This window comes from Ursus arctos, unplaced genomic scaffold, assembly GCF_023065955.2.
Source record: "Ursus arctos isolate Adak ecotype North America unplaced genomic scaffold, UrsArc2.0 scaffold_36, whole genome shotgun sequence".
Classification (NCBI taxonomy): Eukaryota; Metazoa; Chordata; class Mammalia; order Carnivora; family Ursidae; genus Ursus; species Ursus arctos.
In genome coordinates, this window is record NW_026623050.1 from 15,981,515 (window position 1) to 16,000,485 (window position 18,971).

Sequence of the window (18,971 nt, forward strand, 5' to 3'; positions counted from 1 at the left end):
TTTAACCCTCCCCCTGGTGTTAGCAGGGCTGCGGAAGAGGAAGCAGTCACGGCCGCACGCGCGCGCAGCCCCTCCCCTCCGTGACGTTGGAGACGCGACGCGTCGCAACGCAGTGCTAACTGGGAAAAGGGGATGAGCTGGTCTGGCTTCCGTCGGGCTAGCGAAGGCTAATTCTTCGAGTTGGTGGAAGATGGGCCTTTCGAGAGGAGGCCGGCGTTAGTCAAGCGCTCCCGGCGCCACGGTGAGTGTGGGTCTGGGTCCTGGGCTTTGTTCCTCGTGAACCTGTCTGTATTGAACACCCTTTCCTTTCACAAGCTGCTGGTCACTGGGGAGACAAGTCCTGTTCGCGGAGGGGGTGGGACAGCCCCGAACATAGACTGGGCTTTTAGAGGAAGGGCCCAACCTCGAGGCTTTCCCGCTGCCTACCTAGGGTTGTCGAGTGAGTTTCGTGTAGTTTTTTTTTTTTCTTTCAGGTTTTCCGGTCTTAGAAGGTGGCCTTGACCATTCTTTGTTCTTCTTCGACAATTAGACCCGACTTTGACCTCCTTCCTCTGGCCTCTGTTTTCTAATTTTCTGCTATCGAGCTGCAGTCCCAGGCCTTTAATACAGCCCCTCAGAGTGTTTCGCAATACCTTCTCTGTCCCAAACTTAGTTTTAGTGAAGTCCAACCATGAGTTTAAAGAACCTATAAGCTACATCAGTTAAAACTATGACTTCCCCCAAATAAAAGCTTTTCTTTGCTAAAATTTGGCCTCCCTCCTGGAGTTGTGGGACAAATTAATTTCACCTCCACTCCACCTTGGAAATTTCAGAACCCTGAATCGCAGTGGTGTTCATTTATACATAAAGCTGCAGACTACACTTCTGGGTTTAATTCTTTTCTCCAGTTCATCCTGTGACCTTGAAGCAAGTCATTTAATCACTAACAAAATATTTACCTGAAGGGATTTAATACTTCTTAAGCACCCTGAGGGTTTCAGATGAAAGGGATGTTACTCTTTCTGAATGTGCAAGCAGCCTTAGTTTTGTGTATCTTTTGCTGCAGCCATTAAAAATGTCAAGTGGTATTTGTTAAGGAACTGTACCTGTTCTAGGCTTGCTCTACGGCTTTGCCATGTAAGCAGATTTTGCATTTCAACAGATACTGTTTAAGGTTCATTGTTGAATGTCTTTGGTGGTGGATTTAGTTTGTCATGACTCCACAGTACTGGACCATTTTATCTGAAAGGTGTTGCAGGTTGTGCTATGCCTTTATCCTATTGCTGTGGCTGCCTTGAAATCTGTTTTCTTTTTCTTGTGACACATTGGATGCATCTTTAAAATTGGATGGTAGGAACCCTGTAATAGTAAAACAACTTATTATTAATGACATAAATATGCATTAATTGCACATAAGTATGTAGGTATGTATTGTATTCTTTGAGAAAACAATGCATGAGAAAAACTAACAGAAATTTAAAGATGTCTTTCTAGCATTTAACTTTAATTTACTTGACCTGTATTAATCATTATAGCTATTTGTTTATTAATATGAACATATTGGGAAAGATCCAGAATGGCTTTTGTAAAGTAAAACAGTTGGAAAATAAACCCAGCACATCAGATTTTTTCCATAAGCTGTCAAGCATTATATTTTCATTATGAATTTTTCTACATGAAGATAAAGTTATTTTTGTAGAAATTAAAGGAAAAATGTGCCCATCAACTATGAGTTGCTAATCAAATTGGATATACTTAAGGAAACATTTTTTTTTTAATATCTTGGTTGTTGTCCCAGTTACCTATTGCTGTATAACAAATCACTCCAAACAAAGTAGCTTCAAATTATTACGTTTTATCTGTTACATTTCTCTGGGTTAACTGGAGTCAGCTGGTTGGTTCTCACTTAGAGTTTCATGCATTTGTGATCAGACAGGCAGCTAGGGTTGGAGTCATCTGAAACCTTAACTGAGTTGGACATCCAAGATGGCTCATTTGCACGGATGGCAATTGATGTTGGCTGGTAGTTCAGCAGGGCAGGTCATCTGGAGCACCTGCCCATGGTTTCTTCATGGGGCTTGGACTTTTCATAGCGTGAGTTTTGAGTTTCAAAAGCAAGTATTTGAAGAGAGAGAAGTGGGAGCTGTCTCTTAGCTTGGACCCAGAAATTGGCATAGTGTTACTTCCAATATTTTCTGTTAGAGCAGTCAGAACCTTCCGCCCCACCAGCTGATAGACCCCTACATATTTTGGAGAGAAGAATATCAAAGAATTTGTGGCCATCTTTCACCTGCCATAATTTTATTGATAAAGTTGTATTAAACTAATGTTTGGATTTAATAGTAGATGCAGAATAAGGTACACTTTTGATTTCTTTAACCATAATACTTTGTATCTTCATGGCACATTATAATTTTCAGAGCATTTTTCTGTATGTACTTTTTCATTTGATACCTATGAGAACTCTATAGAAGCAGGTGAATCATTCCTATTTTGCAGAGGGAGGTAATCTGAGGAGTGGCAGTGGTGGTGTTGGGGGGAGAATTTAAGGAATTTGCTCAAAGTCATGTGATAATAAATGGAAAACGAGACTAAGACCTACAATGCTTTCAAAATACAAAGCTTAATATAGTAACTGCTGAAATGTTATAATTAAGCTTATTTGGAATTCCATATTTATCACCATGCTAATTCAAGTAAAACCATACTCTGTATAGTGAATAAAGTCAGCATCTCCAACACAGTACAGTTTAGTTTTTCATGGTCTTAATTCTCCAAAACATACAAATAATGATGTGAACCTGCATATCTTTCTAAAATAGTGAAATGAAATTGTTACACATTGTAATACCAATTTCAAAACAAAGAGTCCTTAAAAAGTTATTGGTCTAGGAATCTTGAAGGTTTTATTTTAATTTCTCACAGAATTCTAAAAATGAAAGTGATTTCTCATAATTTATCTTGGAAATTATATGACTTAAAATGTTGATTTCAGGTAGAACCTAATTGTCATCTTCATACTGTTTCACTACTTCTGGTAACATGTTTGCATCCATTTTGTAATGTCCATGGATCTCTGTCTTGACTGCATGTTAGAATTTACCCGAGGAACTTTTAAGAAAATATCTGTATGCAAGTCCCATGCTCTGAGATTCTGATTTAACCATTTAGGAGTAGGTCCTGGGCATCATTATTTTGTAGTTCTGTAGGTGATTCTAATATACGGCTAGGAATGAGAACCATGTCTTTTTCTTTTTTTTCTGCATACTAAGTATGATCTGGTCCCCTACTCATCTATTTTGCATATGCTAAAAAAATTGAGATAGGGAGAGAATGTATGAAATGGATTAAGGTTATAAATGTAAGTAGACACCTTTTAATGGAAAACAGTTACTCTTCTGGTTTTTTTTCTAGGAATAGTCTTAATAAAAGCTACAGATTTTGGCATGGTTTGTTAGTACCTATATGATGGTACTTTGCTTTGTATTAACTTCTCTTTCATCTTAAGAGGTAGAAACTTTGTTAGAAGGTATACTCTTTTTTTTCTTTAAAGTAGGCTCCACACCCAATGTGGAGCCCCCCATATGGAGCTTGAACTCAACCCTGAGATCAAGACCTGAGCAGAGATCATCAAGTCAGACACTTAAAACCCACTGAGCCACCTGGGCGCCCCAGGAGGTATATTTATATTCCCTATAGCTCCTGACACTGCACCTTGAATAGATGTAGGTACTCTAAATGTTTGCCAAGTAGAAGATAGTTTATATAGTCAATTTTCAGAACTAGGACTAGTTATTTTACTTTTTTGTTTTTTTAAGATTTGTAAGAACTTTGTATACAGTTCTTTGAAGTTCTTTTTCTGTGATTTCCATCATATTGCACTTCCCTGGTTTTTCTTCAGTATGTTTCTTCCTCCTCGGGGAACATTCCCCTTCATCCTCCTCCCCATCAAGCCCTTCAAGTATCTTGTCAGTTGTAGAGAAACAAGATCTCATTTCCTTGTTGATTTCATTCTTCTCATTTTAGTTACTAGTATGAATAATGTCTGTGTTTTCAAAACTATTCTAGAAGTTTAAAAATATACATAAAAGTCAAGAAAATCAGATTATTTTAAGTCGTATCCTAGATAATATATCATTGATAGATTAATACTTTGTCAGTACTTTGTTATCTCCCAAAACAATAGGGATTACCAAAATTAACATTAATGCCTTAATAGTTGGTTTAATGTTTTCCTGGTCTCTCTGTGGACCTAATCTCTATTTATATATTTACATCTCTACCAAGGCATCTTTAGATGTTGTTCCTTTTGTATACATGTTCAAAACTTCCTGGAAATCAGTGATTCTTATTTGGGAGTAATTTTGCCCACTAGGAGACATTCAGCAATGTCTGGAGATATTTTGCCTGGAGACATTTTTGGTTGTCACAACTGAAGGGGGATGAATTACTACTGATATCAAGTGGGTGGAGAGGCCAGGGATGCTGCTAAATAAATATCCTACAATGCACAGGGCAGCCTCCTCTAATAAAGTTTTATAACTTTGTTCAAAATAGGTTCAAAATGGGAATGGTGCCCAGGTTGAGAAGTGCTGCTGTAAACTGATCGGGTTTTTTTTCTTATTTTTAAAGATTTTATTTATTTGACAGAGACAGTGAGAGAGGGAACACAAGCAGGGGGAGTCGGAGAGGGATCATGACCTGAGCCAAAGGCAGACGCTTAACAACTGAGCCACCCAGGCGCCCCAAAACTAATCAGTTTTTTAAACTAGTGTTGGTTTGTTGTTGTTAACAGCACTACCATTCTGTGTGTGTGTGCACACGGGAAAATTTTCAGTTGTCAGTCTGTTACAAAAGCATGTTTCTGCCTTTTTGTGTTCTCTTTTGCAACGGCCTGCTAGTTTTTCTTATCCAAAGTATTATTCCTTGTTCCTGTCTCCTTCAAATCCATCTTACATATCCCCACTTTGACCCACCCTGAGATATCATTTTCCCCTTCAAGCACTGGCTTATTGCCTGCTGAATAAATTATAAACCATTCTTGATAGCTTCAAAAGTCCTCCATAATATGGCTCCATCTCCTTACCTAATATAATTTCTTGTCAGCCCGCAGTTATCACTGAGGTCGGTGCTAGGGATCTAGCATGTCAGAGTAGTGACATGTAAAGAAGATATGTACTTGTAATCCCTTGATTGAATTGTTTATTTCCCCAACTGATTCCCCAACTTAGAATGGTTTGACCTAGGTTTTTCAACTTTATGATGATGTAAAAGTGATACACATTCAGTAGAAACTGTACTTCAGATTTTGAATTTTGGTCTTTTCCCAGGCAGCAATATGTGGTACTGGGCAGTGGCAGTGAGCCACAGTGCCCAGTCAGCCGTGTGATGGTGAGGGTAAACGACTGACACATTGCCAACTGTTCTGTTTTTCACTTTCAGTATAGTATTCAATAAATTACATGGGATATTTAACACTTTATTATAAAATAGGCTTTGTGATAGATGGTTTTGCCCAACTATTGGCTAATGAAGTGTCCTGAGCATGTTTAAGGTAGACTAGGTTAAGCTGTGATGTTTCTTAGATTAGGCGTATTCTATGTATTTTCAACTTACGATGGATTTATTGGGACATAACCCCATCATAAATTGAGAAGGATTTGTAGTATTCCTTATTTTTCTCATTGCCTTCCCATACTAATTCCTCATTTTGTGTCTTTGTTCGTGTTGGTTTCCTTTTCTGGAATACCCTCCTTTCTCACTCAATTCATAGCTGAATCTTATCCTTAGGGCTAGTTTCTGTCTCTGCCTCATGACATCATCATGAGCACTTCATACTTATGAGGGTCTTAAAACCTAGTCATAATTGTCATTTGGTTGAAATACTGTACTAAGGCAATGACATGGATTATACATACTATAGAAATTAGACCAAGAAATGAACTCCCAATAACTAGGACCATCAAGGATGGAAGAAGTGGAACTTAAATTGGTCTTTGAAGGAAGAGGGACCAGCACAAAAGAGAGTGCACTCTAGGCTGGAAGAAGCTACACCGAATTTTCTCCTCCTTTTGACTTCCCAGTGACTTGGAGTCACATATTAATATGCAGTATAGCAATTAATTGTTGGCTTATTATATAATAGTTATTAGTTTGGTCTTGGTAACTAAACTAAGACATTTGAATCAGAAGCCCGATGGTACTCTCTTTATCCCCTAGAGCAGTGTCACTCAAAGTAGCCAGTTTGTGTTACAGGCTTGAAGCTTGTACCACAGTATAAATTAGTGAACTGCTTTCTTCACAGAGAAGGTCTTGCTACAATGAAAAGTTCAGTGTGCTTAATTGATTTACATCCTGTCATAAATTTCTTATTTTATCACAGACTGGTAACAGTTCCCCAACCATCTCTAGTCTGTGGGCCAAACTTCAAGTAGCATTGCTCTGCAGAACTTTTGCACTTTTTCAGTTGTAACCTATAGTAAGAAATACATTTTACATTTCAACCCAGTATTATATGCATACACATACACAACCCAAACTGAAGTTTCATGAAACAGGACTTAACCTTACTATATGTGACATGCTCTGATATTTTCTCTTCAATTTTATTTTTTTAAAAGCTGATTGTGACCTGTCTTTTTTTTTTTTTTTTAAAGATTTTATTTATTTATGTGACAGAGAGACAGCCAGCGAGAGAGAGAACACAGCAGGGGAGAGGGAGAGGAAGAAGCAGGCTCCCAGCTGAGGAGCCCCATGTGGGACTCGATCCCGGAACGCCGGGATCACACCCTGAGCCGAAGGCAGATGCTCAACGACTGTGCTACCCAGGTGCCCCCTGATTGTGACCTTCTAAATGGATTTGAAAACACTGCTCTCGGGGCACCTGAGTGGCTCAGTCAGTTAAGCATCCGATTTCTGGTTTCAGCTCAGGTCATGATCTCAAGGTGGTGGGATCGAGCCCCCATGTCGAGCTCTGTGCTCAGTGGGGATTCTGCTTGGGATTCTCTCCCTCTCCCTCTGCCCCTACTTCCCCTCCCTCCCTCCCTCCCTCCTTCCTTCCCTCCCTTCCTCTCTCTTTCTCTGCTCCCTCTCCCTTTCAAATAAATAAATAAATAAATAAATACATCTTTAAAAAAAAAACCCAACACCACTGCCCTCACACAGTTATTAGCTCAATGCTAGACACATAGTAGATGCTCAGAAAATACCAGAAGCTTTAGCAGTGACTAATTCTTGAAAGGGTTGAGCCTTCTTAATTCTTTAGGATTACTTTAAAACATTTCATGAATACTTACTTGTCTGTGGCATTTAAACTTAAATGAATATAGAATGGATTATGTGAAATTTAAGGCAATCAGAAGATACAATGAGTGCTGTTGCTGTTTAAGGGCAGAGATGGACTGAGATGATGGATGCCCAATGGAGACAAACTTTGCTCTCCTTTCAGCATTGCCTTGGATCTAGGAAGTGGCTGGTGTGAAGCCTTAGTTAAGATACCAGGACCAATTTGAATGACCACAAACCTCAGTCTTCACCTTTTTAATTTCTAGTCTTCACTCTGTGGTTCAAGTCATCTAATCTCTACTCTTTCTCTTTGGAAGAATCAGAAGGCTGTCATAAACTGAGAGGGGGATATTTATGCCTTCCTTTTTTCCCCTCATTTTGTTAACTCATTTTCAGCACTGTTTGGATTTCACTTTTGGAGCATTGCTGTGTGACTAAAGCTGAAGTATTTCATCTTTATCAGATTTGCACATCTTAAGAAAATTAGTTTTTTAGAAGGACTTTTTCTCACATATACTTTGCTTTTATTTTTTAACTCACAATCCTTTTTGAAGCATAACGTAGTTTTAATAGGTTATATGTTATATTTAGTTCTAGATCTAAACAAGTAGCTTCTATAAATTGAGTTCTATACTTACTGAACATTCTTTTATAAGTATCAGTAGGATTGCTATAAACAAAAAACTGCTGTTGCTCCTTTCCTTGTTTTTACTGTCACAGCCAAAATAAATTGTGAATTCATTCAGTCATACTGGCCTTAATTTATTTTATGTCAACTTATTTTGAAATCTTTCTAAAGGCAAAGTACAGCAGAATGACTTATCAAGAATTTAACACATTAAATTTCACATAGATTTAAGTTGCATGTGTATCCTTTGCTTTCTTATTTGATTAGGGAAAAATACCCTTTACATTGTACTTTGACTTCTGCAGAAATCTGTGATTGTAGAGGCTGAAACAGCAATTAAGGCCATGCTGTAAGTATTTTTAACACCAGGCATCTTATTTGACAGTGTAACTTGTATAATTTTGTGAATGAAAATGAAAACAACTACGGTCCTTTGATGACATTATCAGAGAAAATTGTTACTTATTTCAGCTGTTCTCAAAAATCATATAAGGACAGGGGCACCTGGCTGGCTCAAGTCAATAGAGCATGCTGCTCTTGATCTGGGTATTGTAAGTTTGAGCCTCACATTGGATGTAGAGATTACTGAGGGGCATCTGGGTGGTTGAGTGTCTGACTCTTGATTTCATCTCAGGTCACATTTCAGGGTTGTGAGGTCAAGCCCTGTATTGGCCTCCATGGAGTCTGCTTGTCCCTCTCTCCGCTCCTTCTCCCCGATTCGTGCTCCTTCTCTCCTTCTCTCTCTTTCTCTAAAATAAACAAAAATCTTTTAAAAATAAAATAAAATCTTTAAAAAATCAACTAAGGATAGAAAAGTTAACTTTAAACTGTCAATAAAAACTTTGTCACTATAATCTTATGCCTGTACCTTCCCACCATGTGTCTAATCGTTAGCCAAGTCCTCTATCTTTGCAGTGTCTCGAGTGTCTGCCTCCTCCATTCCATCTCCCCTGCCCTAGTTCTGACTTTCATCATCTTTCCTTAGGATCATTATCATAGATTACTAGTGTCTTCTTTGTCTTTCTTTTAAAGCATAACTCTGTAGTGTTTCGGTTTGGATCACACAACTCTCTTCTTGAACCTTATGGTTCTCTATTACCTTTAGAAAACAAAGTAAATGCTTTATTGTGATGTTGTGTCTTCTATTTTCTGTTCGCAGACTATTTTTTCAGGCTTTCCTGTCTAGTAGATCCTTGTTTGTTCTCTGTATTGGCTAGTTCCTAAAGATGTTCTTTACTTTCTTAATTTTTTTCCCTAATAGGGTAACTCTTCTCTTTCAAAAGCCTTCTCCTGCCAGGATTCACTAAACACTGTCTTTTCCAAGAGCCCTCTAGTCATACTTAATCTTCCTTCTTAATTTTTCTTATTGTACTTTATTTTTAACTCTTTATATTTGGATATTTTACTATATTGTATTACCGCTGCTTACAACTTTTTCTTTCACATTAATTTTTTAAAACTTTTTGGGAAAAGGTATCACATCTAATCTTTGAGTCCCTGGAAGCACAGTGTCTTCTATACAGCAGGGTATCTGTGAATGTTTGAATTGAATTTAACCTTGAGATAGCTAATGGCTAACTGTTTTAAGTTACCTAGGTAGCACATGTAGTTTTTATATTATTTGTTTTTCAAAGATCCAAGCTTTACTTCTGCACAGCCAAGGAAACAGTCAGAAAAACTAAGAGGCAGCCCACAGAATGGGAGAATATATTTGCAAATGATACTACAGATAAGACTGGTATCCAAGATCTACAAAGAACTTCTCAAACTCAATACGCAAGAAACAAATAAACAAATCAAAAAATGGGCAGAAGATATGAACAGACACTTTGCCAATGAAGACATACAAATGGCTAACAGACACATGAAAAAATGTTCAAAATCATTAGCCATCAGGGAAATTCAAATCAAAACCACACTAAGATACCACCTTACGCCAGTTAGAATGGCAAAAATAGACAAGGCAAGAAACAACAATTGTTTGAGAGAATGTGGAGAAAGGGGATCCCTCCTACATTGTTGGTGGGAATTCAAGTTGGTACAGCCACTCTGGAAAACAGTGTGGACGTCCCTTAAAAAGTTAAAAATTGAGCTACCCTATGACCCACCCATTGCACTACTGGGTGTTTACCCCAAAGATACATACGTAGTGAAGAGAAGGGCCATATGCACTCCAATGTTCATAGCAGCATTGTCCACAATAGCTAAATCATGGAAGGAGCCGAGATGCCCTTCAACAGATGACTGGATTAAGAAGTTGTGGTCCATATATACAATGGAATATTACTCAGCTATCAGAAGGAACAAGTTCTCAACATTTGCTGCAACATGGACGGCACTGGAGGAGATAATGCTAAGTGAAATAAGTCAAGCAGAGAAAGACAGTTATATGGTTTCTCTCATCTATGGAACATAAGAACTAGGAAGATCGGTAGGGGAAGAAAGGGATAAAGAAAGGGGGGGTGATCAGAAGGGGGCATGAAACATGAGAGACTATGGACTATGAGAAACAAACTGAGGGCCTCAGAGGGGAGGGGGGTGGGGGAATGGAATAGACCGGTGATGGGTAGTAAGGAGGGCACATATTGCATGGTGCACTGGGTGTTATATGCAACTAATGAATCATCGAACTTTACTCGGAAACCGGGAATGTACTGTATGGTGACTAACATAATAAAAAAAAAACATGAAAAAAAATAATAAATATTAGTGAGTACAGTAAGCACTAAGTACAAAAAAAAAAAAAAAGATCCAAGCTTTAAAGGTAATTATGAGAAACAGATTCACATGAGAATATATTCCAGACCTTTATTTTAGAAGGTTCAAATCAATAGCTTTCTTTTCCCAGCCAGGAAACCTAATTGTCATGAATCAACAAAATAGACTCTGACTTTTTGAACATATATTCTGTGGTTTAGACCACTAGCACTTGTGACCCAGATAGAGGATAGAATTGGAAAAACAGATACTGTCAGAGTGGTACCTGGCTAATCTGCCTAATTCTTGCTTAAGTCCCTTTCTTAGTACACTTAGTAGTATCACCAACAAAAAGTGATTGGGCTTTTGAGGAATTACATTTCAAGAGGTAGCCTGTATCAGGGGAGCAAATGTTGGCTTTCTGTTTGTTAAGTAAGCTTCAAGTCTTAGCTGAACTAGTTGAGGGCAGAAAAGTCAAGAGTAGTTCTTGTTAACTGTTATCTTACTGTCTTCTGGCCCTCATTAATAGTCCCACCTCCAATGTCCTCTGCCTGTACCATAGGTGTCCTTAAACACCTTCCGGAAAAGTTAGTTTCTTGACCTTACTTTGCTTTCCCTTAGTCAAATGTATTTCTCCTCAACTGTTGCTTCTCGTATTTCAGTAGAAATCGTATTCCTGGAGCACCATCCCACTCTATCCCAACATTCTCTTTTTTATTGCCAGTTCATTTGTTTTTTAAGTTATCAACAGCCTGTTGCCGTTTCTTTATTCCTTAATGCTCATGTTCTTGCTTCCATTCATACCACTGTATGGAAGCTTCTGTACTCGAAAAGTTTTATGTATCAGGCTCTTCCAATATTCCAAATGTATTTTTTTAAATCAATATTTAAAAACATACATATTTTGTGTTTGCTTCTTTTACCCATACTTCCTAACTTTCACATGTATGTGGATATTTTCATGTATATAAACAATTGCACATTTTATTCATATTTGCATTGTTTTACAATATGGTTAATAGTTTTCTTTAAAGATTTTTATGAAATATATGTTAAGTATGTTACTTATATTCCTTTATATGTTATAAAGCATTATAGTAAAATGATTACCCTGTGATCACCTTTGAATGTGCCACCCAACTTGAGGAATGAAACCTTACTGATATCCCTGAAGCTCCTTGTAGGTGCCTCCTGATTACGTCCTCTGTCTCCCCAGAAATAGAATTTTCTGTTTATCATTTCCAGTCTTAATAGTTTACCTTATTTGTATCCTTAAGCAATACACTGTTGAATTTAGTTTGTTTTTAAACTTTATACAAATGGTGTTATATGTGTTCCTGCTTTTTCACTCAGAGTTGGGGGGATGGGCAGGAGGTAAGAATATGGTGGGTGTGGGATGAAAGGGTGTTTTCTGGTTAAACTGTATCCTGGGACATCAAGGACCATGTCTTATATACTTGTTGTATCTTTAACATACAGCATAGTGTTTTTTGGAAGTTAAGATACTCAGATGATGCTCTTGTCTGTAATTGTGAGGAAATCCAAGGGATCCCTATCATACTCTTTACTTAATGGTTGCTCTGAGCTGGTTTGGTGATGAATTGTTAATGAGTTAGATGTCTAACTAGAGGGACTTATTTAATGTTTGTTGATCCATTTGGGTGTGATCGTGTGGTCCAGAAGTTTTTTTCCTCCCCTATCATTATAGTTTTAGACACAGAACACAGAATGGAGGAAAAAGTGTAGAAAGTACTTATGTATGAGATCATTATCTCTAAATGCATAGATCTGAAACTACTAAATAAAGTGTTTGGTTAAACATACGTTTGTAGACACATAGAGCAAGTATAGATGGAAAAAATGAACATTTTAAAAATGTAACATTTAGAGAAACATAGCTAAGTTTGGTGACTAAGACAGTGCGTTAATTTCACAGGTTTGGAAGGGATGAGTTTCAAGAAATCACAAAGTATTAGTATAAAATGTAACTCGAATCAAAACAAATCAGGGCACCTTTGTAGTTTCACATAAGTGAACAGATGCCTTTTCCCGGTAAGTTGTACCTTACTCAGCTTTTCAGGATTAGATATTCATGGATGACCATTCATCTAATAAAAGTGAACTGGTAAAAGAAAGAGCATTAAGAAAGTGAAGTGGTAGCGGAAAAAAGTTATAATCTCTTAAATGCATTACTGTAACTACAGGCATACATTGAAGGCATTATGAGTTCAGTTCCAGACCCCAGCAATAGAAGAAATACCACAAAAAAAAGAATCAAATGAATTTTTTTTCCGCAGTGCATATAAAAGTTATGTTCACACTGTACGGTAGTCTGTTTAGTGTACGATAGCATTATGTCAAAAAATGTACAGTCCTTAATTTAAAAAATTGTTGACTGGGAAGATGGTGGAATAGGAGGACCAGAAGGGCACCTTGTCTCAGGGGTACTACTACATAACACTCACATCAGCATAAATAACCCAGAAAACAATTTGAAGACTGGCAGAACAAACTCCACAACTAAAGATAGAGAAGAGGCCACATCAAAGATGGTAGGAAGGGCAAAGACACGGTTTGAGAGCAAAATGGACTGCAGCTGTCTGTGGTGGGGAGGAAACTGGTGGTGAGAAGGGTGAAAAACAGACTGTCACACCAGGGAGCCCACACAGGGAAGACGATTCCCCATAACCATTTGCTTTGAAAGTGAGAGCAGCTGCATTTTGTGAGTTCCTGCCACCAGTGGGACTTACAGCCTGAAATTTTAAAAATCAGAAGGCTTGGTTCTGGAAAAGCCAGGAGGGCATTAGGAAGTGGAGTGCCCAACCTTAAAGAGACAGCACAACAAACAGCCTGTGGAGATACAGCCTGGAAGCAGTAGTTTGGAAAATATTGGGGGCAAACAGGAGGGAGAGTGATTTACTTGTCTCAGAGTATGGCCCGGAGAGGCAGGAATCACAGGGAGACTGCTCTGAGAACAAAGAAGCTGGCACACGCCATTTCTTTCCCCTACCCCCCACTATAAACACACTGCCAGCTGCAGGAACCAGCATAGCACCAACATTCACTACTTAACTTGCTTACACCAAGCCCCATCCCCACGCTTCAGATCTGCCCTTCCTAGTCACACTTGGCTCAGTCTGGGCACTGCAAAGTCTCCCTGCCCTAGAATACTGGTGCAGACCCCACCAACACTTTGTCTCTTGACCTGTGCATTTTGTGGGACGTCAGTTCTGCCAGCAGCAGTGGCACATCTCATTTTGCAAGCAGACCACTGCACACCTTGTTAAAACACATCCCACCCAGCCCGGGACCAAGCACTTCCTATAGCAGGCGAAGAAAGCCTTTGCTGACAACTGGACTGAAGGAAAAAGAGGCCAGGTCTCAACAATAGAGCACATACAACACACATAGGAGACACTCCCTTTAGCACCAGGCCCTGGGGAACAGGGGACATTGCACACAGGGCATCACAAGACCTCTTCATAAAGCCGGTAACTGTGAAGAGCAAGAGATGTAGCTGACTTTCCTAACACACAGAAACAGACACAAAGTTAAACAAAATTAAGGAGATACAGAAATATGTCCCAAATGAAACAACAAGACCAAACTACACCAAGAGACCTAAGTAATATGCCTGATAGAAAGTTTAAAGTAGGGGTGCCTGGGTGGCTCAGTTGTTAAAAGTATCTGCCTTCGGCTCAGGTCATGATCCCAGCGTTCTGGGTTCGAGCCCCACATGAGGCTCCCTGCTCGGCGGGAAGCCTGCTTCTTCCTCTCCCACTCCCCCTGCTTGTGTTCCCTCTCTCGCTGCCTCTCTCTCTGTCAAATAAATAAATAAAATCTTTTTTTTTTAAGTTTACTTTTTCTTTTTCTTTTTTTTTTTAAAGATTTTATTTATTTATTCGACAGAGATAGAGACAGCCAGCGAGAGAGGGAACACAAGCAGGGGGAGTGGGAGAGGAAGAAGCAGGCTCATAGCGGAGGAGCCTGATGTGGGGCTCGATCCCATAACGCCAGGATCACGCCCTGAACCGAAGGCAGACGCTTAACCGCTGTGCCACCCAGGTGCCCCTAAATAAATAAAATCTTAAAAAAGAAAAGTTTAAAGTAATTATCACAGAGATACTCACTGGACTTGAGAAGAGTGGAGGACATCAGTGAGACTCTTAACAAAGAGGGAAAAAGAACCAATCAGATATCAAGAACACAATAAATGAGATTAAAAATACACTTGATGGAATAAGTAGCAGGATAGATGAAGCAGAGGAATGAATTAATGACCTGGAAGACAGAGTAATGGAAAGTAATCAAGCTGAGCAAAGGAGAAAAAAGAAAATTTTGTAAATTGAGAAGAGTCTTCGGAACTCGGTGACTTAATCTAAGTGTAATAACATTCACATTATAGGGACCCCAGAAGAAGAAGAGATATGGGGGCAGAAAACTTATTTGAAGAAATACTAGCTGAAAACTTCCCTCATCTGGGGAAGGAAACATACCCAGATCTAGGAGGCACAGAGATTGTCCCCAAAAATTCAGTACAAGGAGGTCCACACCAAGACACATGGTAATTAAAAAAAGCAGAAGGGAGTGGCATGATATATTCAAAGTGCCGAAAGGAAAAAATCTGCAGCCAAGAATACTCTATCCATCAAGACTATCATTCAGAAGAGAAGGAGAGAGAGAATCTCAGGCAAAACTGAAGGAGTTCATGACCACTAAACCAAAGCAACAAGAAATATTAAAGGGAACTTATTGAGTGGAAAGGAAAGACCATGAGAGTATGAAAAGTAAAAAACACAAAAGAAGTAGAAGTAAGTATTTCTTTAAAAATCAGTTAAGGGATTCATAAAATAAAAGGATGTAAATTGTGACACCATATACCTAAAACGTGGGGTGGGAGAGGAGTAAAGAATAGGTTCAAACTTAAGCCGTCATCAGCTTAATATGGACTGCTATGCAGATGTTATATACAAACTTAATGGTAACCACAAATCAAAAATCAGTAATATGCAAAGAACAAAGCAAAAGGAATCCAGGTATATCACTAAAGAAAGCCAACAAACCGTGAAAGAAATCAAGTGAAGAAAGAATAAGAGAAAATCTATAAAAACAACCACGAAACAAGTAACAAAATGGCAGTAATTACCTATCTTATCAATGATTACTGTGAATGTAAAAGGACTAAACACTCCAATCCAAAGACGTAGGTAGCAGAGTGGTTAAAAAAACAAGGCCCATCTATATGCTGCCTACAAGAGACTCATTTCAGATCGAAAGACACTTGCAGATTGAGAGTGAGGGGATGGAGAAACATTTACCATGCAAATGGATGCCAAAAGAAAGCCAGGGCAACAATACTTTATGTTGGACAAAATAGACTTTAAGACAAGGCTATAACAAGACAGAGACATTAAATAGTCACAAAGGGGACAATCCAACAAGAAGATACAACAATTGTAAATATTTATGCACCCAACGTAGCTCCCAAATACATAAAACAGTAGGAAATAATCAGTAGTAATGCAGTAATAATAGGGACTTTAACACCCCATTTACATCAATGGACAGATCATCCAAACAAAACCAGCAGAGAAATAGTAGCTTTATTTATTTATTTATTTATTTATTTATTTATTTATTTATTTATTTGCTATTTAAATAATCTCTAGGGGCGCCTGGGTAGTGCAGTTGTTAAGCGTCTACCTTCGGCTCAGGGCATTATCCCGACGTTCTGGGATCGAGTCCCACATCGGGCTCCTCCGCTGGGAGCCTGCTTCTTCCTTTCCCACTCCCCTGCTGTGTTCCCTCTCTCGCTGGCTGTCTCTCTGTCACATAAATAAATAAAAAATCTAAAAAAAATTTAAATAAATAAATAATCTCTGCACCCAAGGTGGGGCTCAAACTCACAACCCCAAGATCAAGAGTCACTTGCTCTTGCAGCTGAGACAGCCAGGCACCATGGAAACAGTAGCTTTAAATTACCACTGGACCAGATGGATTACCAGATATATTCAGAACGTTCCATCCTAGAACGTTAGAATGCATGTTCTCCACAATAGATCACATATAAGTCCATAAGACAAGTCTCGACAAATTCAAGAAGATCAGAGTCATACTATGCATTTTTTCGGACCACAACACTGTGAAACTAGAAATCAACCATAAGAAAAAATCTGGAAAGACCACAAATATATCGAGGTGAAATAATATGCTACTAAATAATGAGCGGGTCATCCGAAAAATCAAAGAAGAAATCAAAAATTACATGGAGACAAATGAAAATGAAAACACAAAGTCCAGAATCTTTGGGATGCAGCAAAAGCAGTTCGAAGGGGGAAGTTTATAGCAATACAGGGCTACCTCAAGAAGCAAGAATAATCTGAAACAACCTAACCTTACACCTAACGAGCTGGAGAAAGAAGAATAAATATACCTAAAACCAGCAGAAGGAAGGAAATAACAAAGATCAGAGCAGAAATAAATGATACAGAAACTAAAAAAGCAATAGAACAGATCATTGAAAGTAGGAGCTGTTTCTTTGAAAAGGTAATAAAATTGATAAACTTCTGGTCAGACTAAAATAAAAGAGAGAGGACCCAAATAAAAAAAGTACAAATGAAAGAGGAGAAAAAACAACCAACACCACAGAAATACAAACAACTGTAGAGAATATTATGAAAAATTATATGCCAACAAATTGGACACCTAGAAGAGATGGATAAATTCCTAGAAGCATATAGCCTACCAGAATTAAAGCAGGAAGAGAGGAAATTTGAACAGACAGTTACTAGTAAGAAAATTGAGTCAGTAATGAGAAACTCCCAACAAACAAAAGTCCAGGACCAGATGACTTCACAGGAGAATTCTACCAAACATTTAAAGAAAAGTTAATACCATTCTTCTCAAACTAGTCCAAAAAATAGAAGTGAGAGAAAAACTTCAAAATTTATTCTGTGAAGCCAGTACCACCATGATACCAAAACTAGGTAAAGACACCACAAAAAAAAAAAAAAAAAAAAAAAAAAAAAAGCACTACAGGCCAGTATATCCGATGACTATAGATGCAGAAATCCTCAACAAAATATTAGCAAACCAAATCCAAGAATACATTAAAATAATCATACATCACAATCAAGTGAATTTATTCCCAGGATGCAAGGGTAGTTCAGTGTTCACAAATCAATCAACATGATACATCACATCAGTAAGAAAAAGAATAGAAACCATATGGTAATTCCAGTTGATGCAGAAAAAGCATTTGACAAGGTACAACATCCATTCATGACAAAAACCCTCAACAAAGTAGGTTTAGAGTCAACATACCTCAACATAATAAAGGCCATCTATGAAAAACCCACAGCTAACATTCATCCTTAATGGGGAAAAGCAGAGCTTTTCCCCTAAGGTCAGGAACAGGACAAGAATATCCACTCTCAAAAAAAAAAAAAAAAAAAATGTCCACTCTCACCACTTTTATTCAACAGTACTGGAAGTCATAGTCACAGAAATTAGACAACAAAAAGAAATAAAGTCATCCAGAATGTTAAGGAAGAAGTAAAACTCACCGTTTGCAGATGACATGATGCTATATATAGAATACCCTAAAGACTTCACCAAAAAAGAGCTAGAACTGATAAATGAAGTCAGTAAAGTGACAGGATACAAAATCAATGTACAGAAATCTGTTGGCATTCCTACAGACTAATAATGAGGCAGCAGTAAATGAAATTAAGAAAAGAATTTCATTTACATTTGTACCAAAACCAATAAAATATCTAGGAATAAACTTAACCAAGGAGGTGAGAGACCTGTACTCTGAAAACTATTAAACATTCATGAAAAAAATTCAGGATGACACAAAGAAATGGAAAGACATTCCATGCACATAGGTTAGAAGAACAAATACTGTTAAAATATCTGTGCTACCCAAGGCAATCTACAGATTTAATGCAATCTCTATCAAAACACCAACAACATTTTCCGTAGAACTAGAACAATCCTAAAATTTGTATGGAACCACAAAGGACCCCAAATAACCAAGGCAATCTTGAAAAAGAAAAAACTGGAGATATCAGAATTCCAGACTTCAAGTTATATTACAAAGCTGTAGTAATCAAAACAGTCTGATACTGTTTTGACAGATCAATGGACAGAATAATGGACCAGATCAGTGGACCAGGATAGAAAACCCAGAAATCAGCCCACAATTATATGGTCAATCTTTGACAGAGGAGGCAAGAATATACAATAGGAGAAAGACAATCTCTTCAACAAATAGTTTTGGACTATCTGGACAGCTAAATGCAAAAAATGAAACTGGGCCACTTTCTCTAAACATACACAAAAATAAACTCAAAATGGATTAAAGACCTAAATGTGAGAC

The 18,971-nt window shown here is 38.1% G+C and overlaps 1 protein-coding gene across 3 annotated transcripts in view; it reads left to right on the forward strand.

The window, feature by feature from the left end:
* Nucleotides 1-80: 80 nt before the first annotated feature.
* Nucleotides 81-18,971, forward strand: part of USP8 (ubiquitin specific peptidase 8) — a 75,255-nt gene continuing 56,364 nt past the window's right edge. For 2 of the 3 annotated variants that reach the window (XM_044390969.3, XM_026518465.4), the window contains exon 1: nt 103-241. The gene's annotated coding sequence lies outside the window, so the exon portion shown is untranslated. Of the gene's footprint in view, nt 242-18,971 lie in introns of all 3 variants that reach the window. The other variant, XM_026518464.4, reaches the window with a different exon arrangement.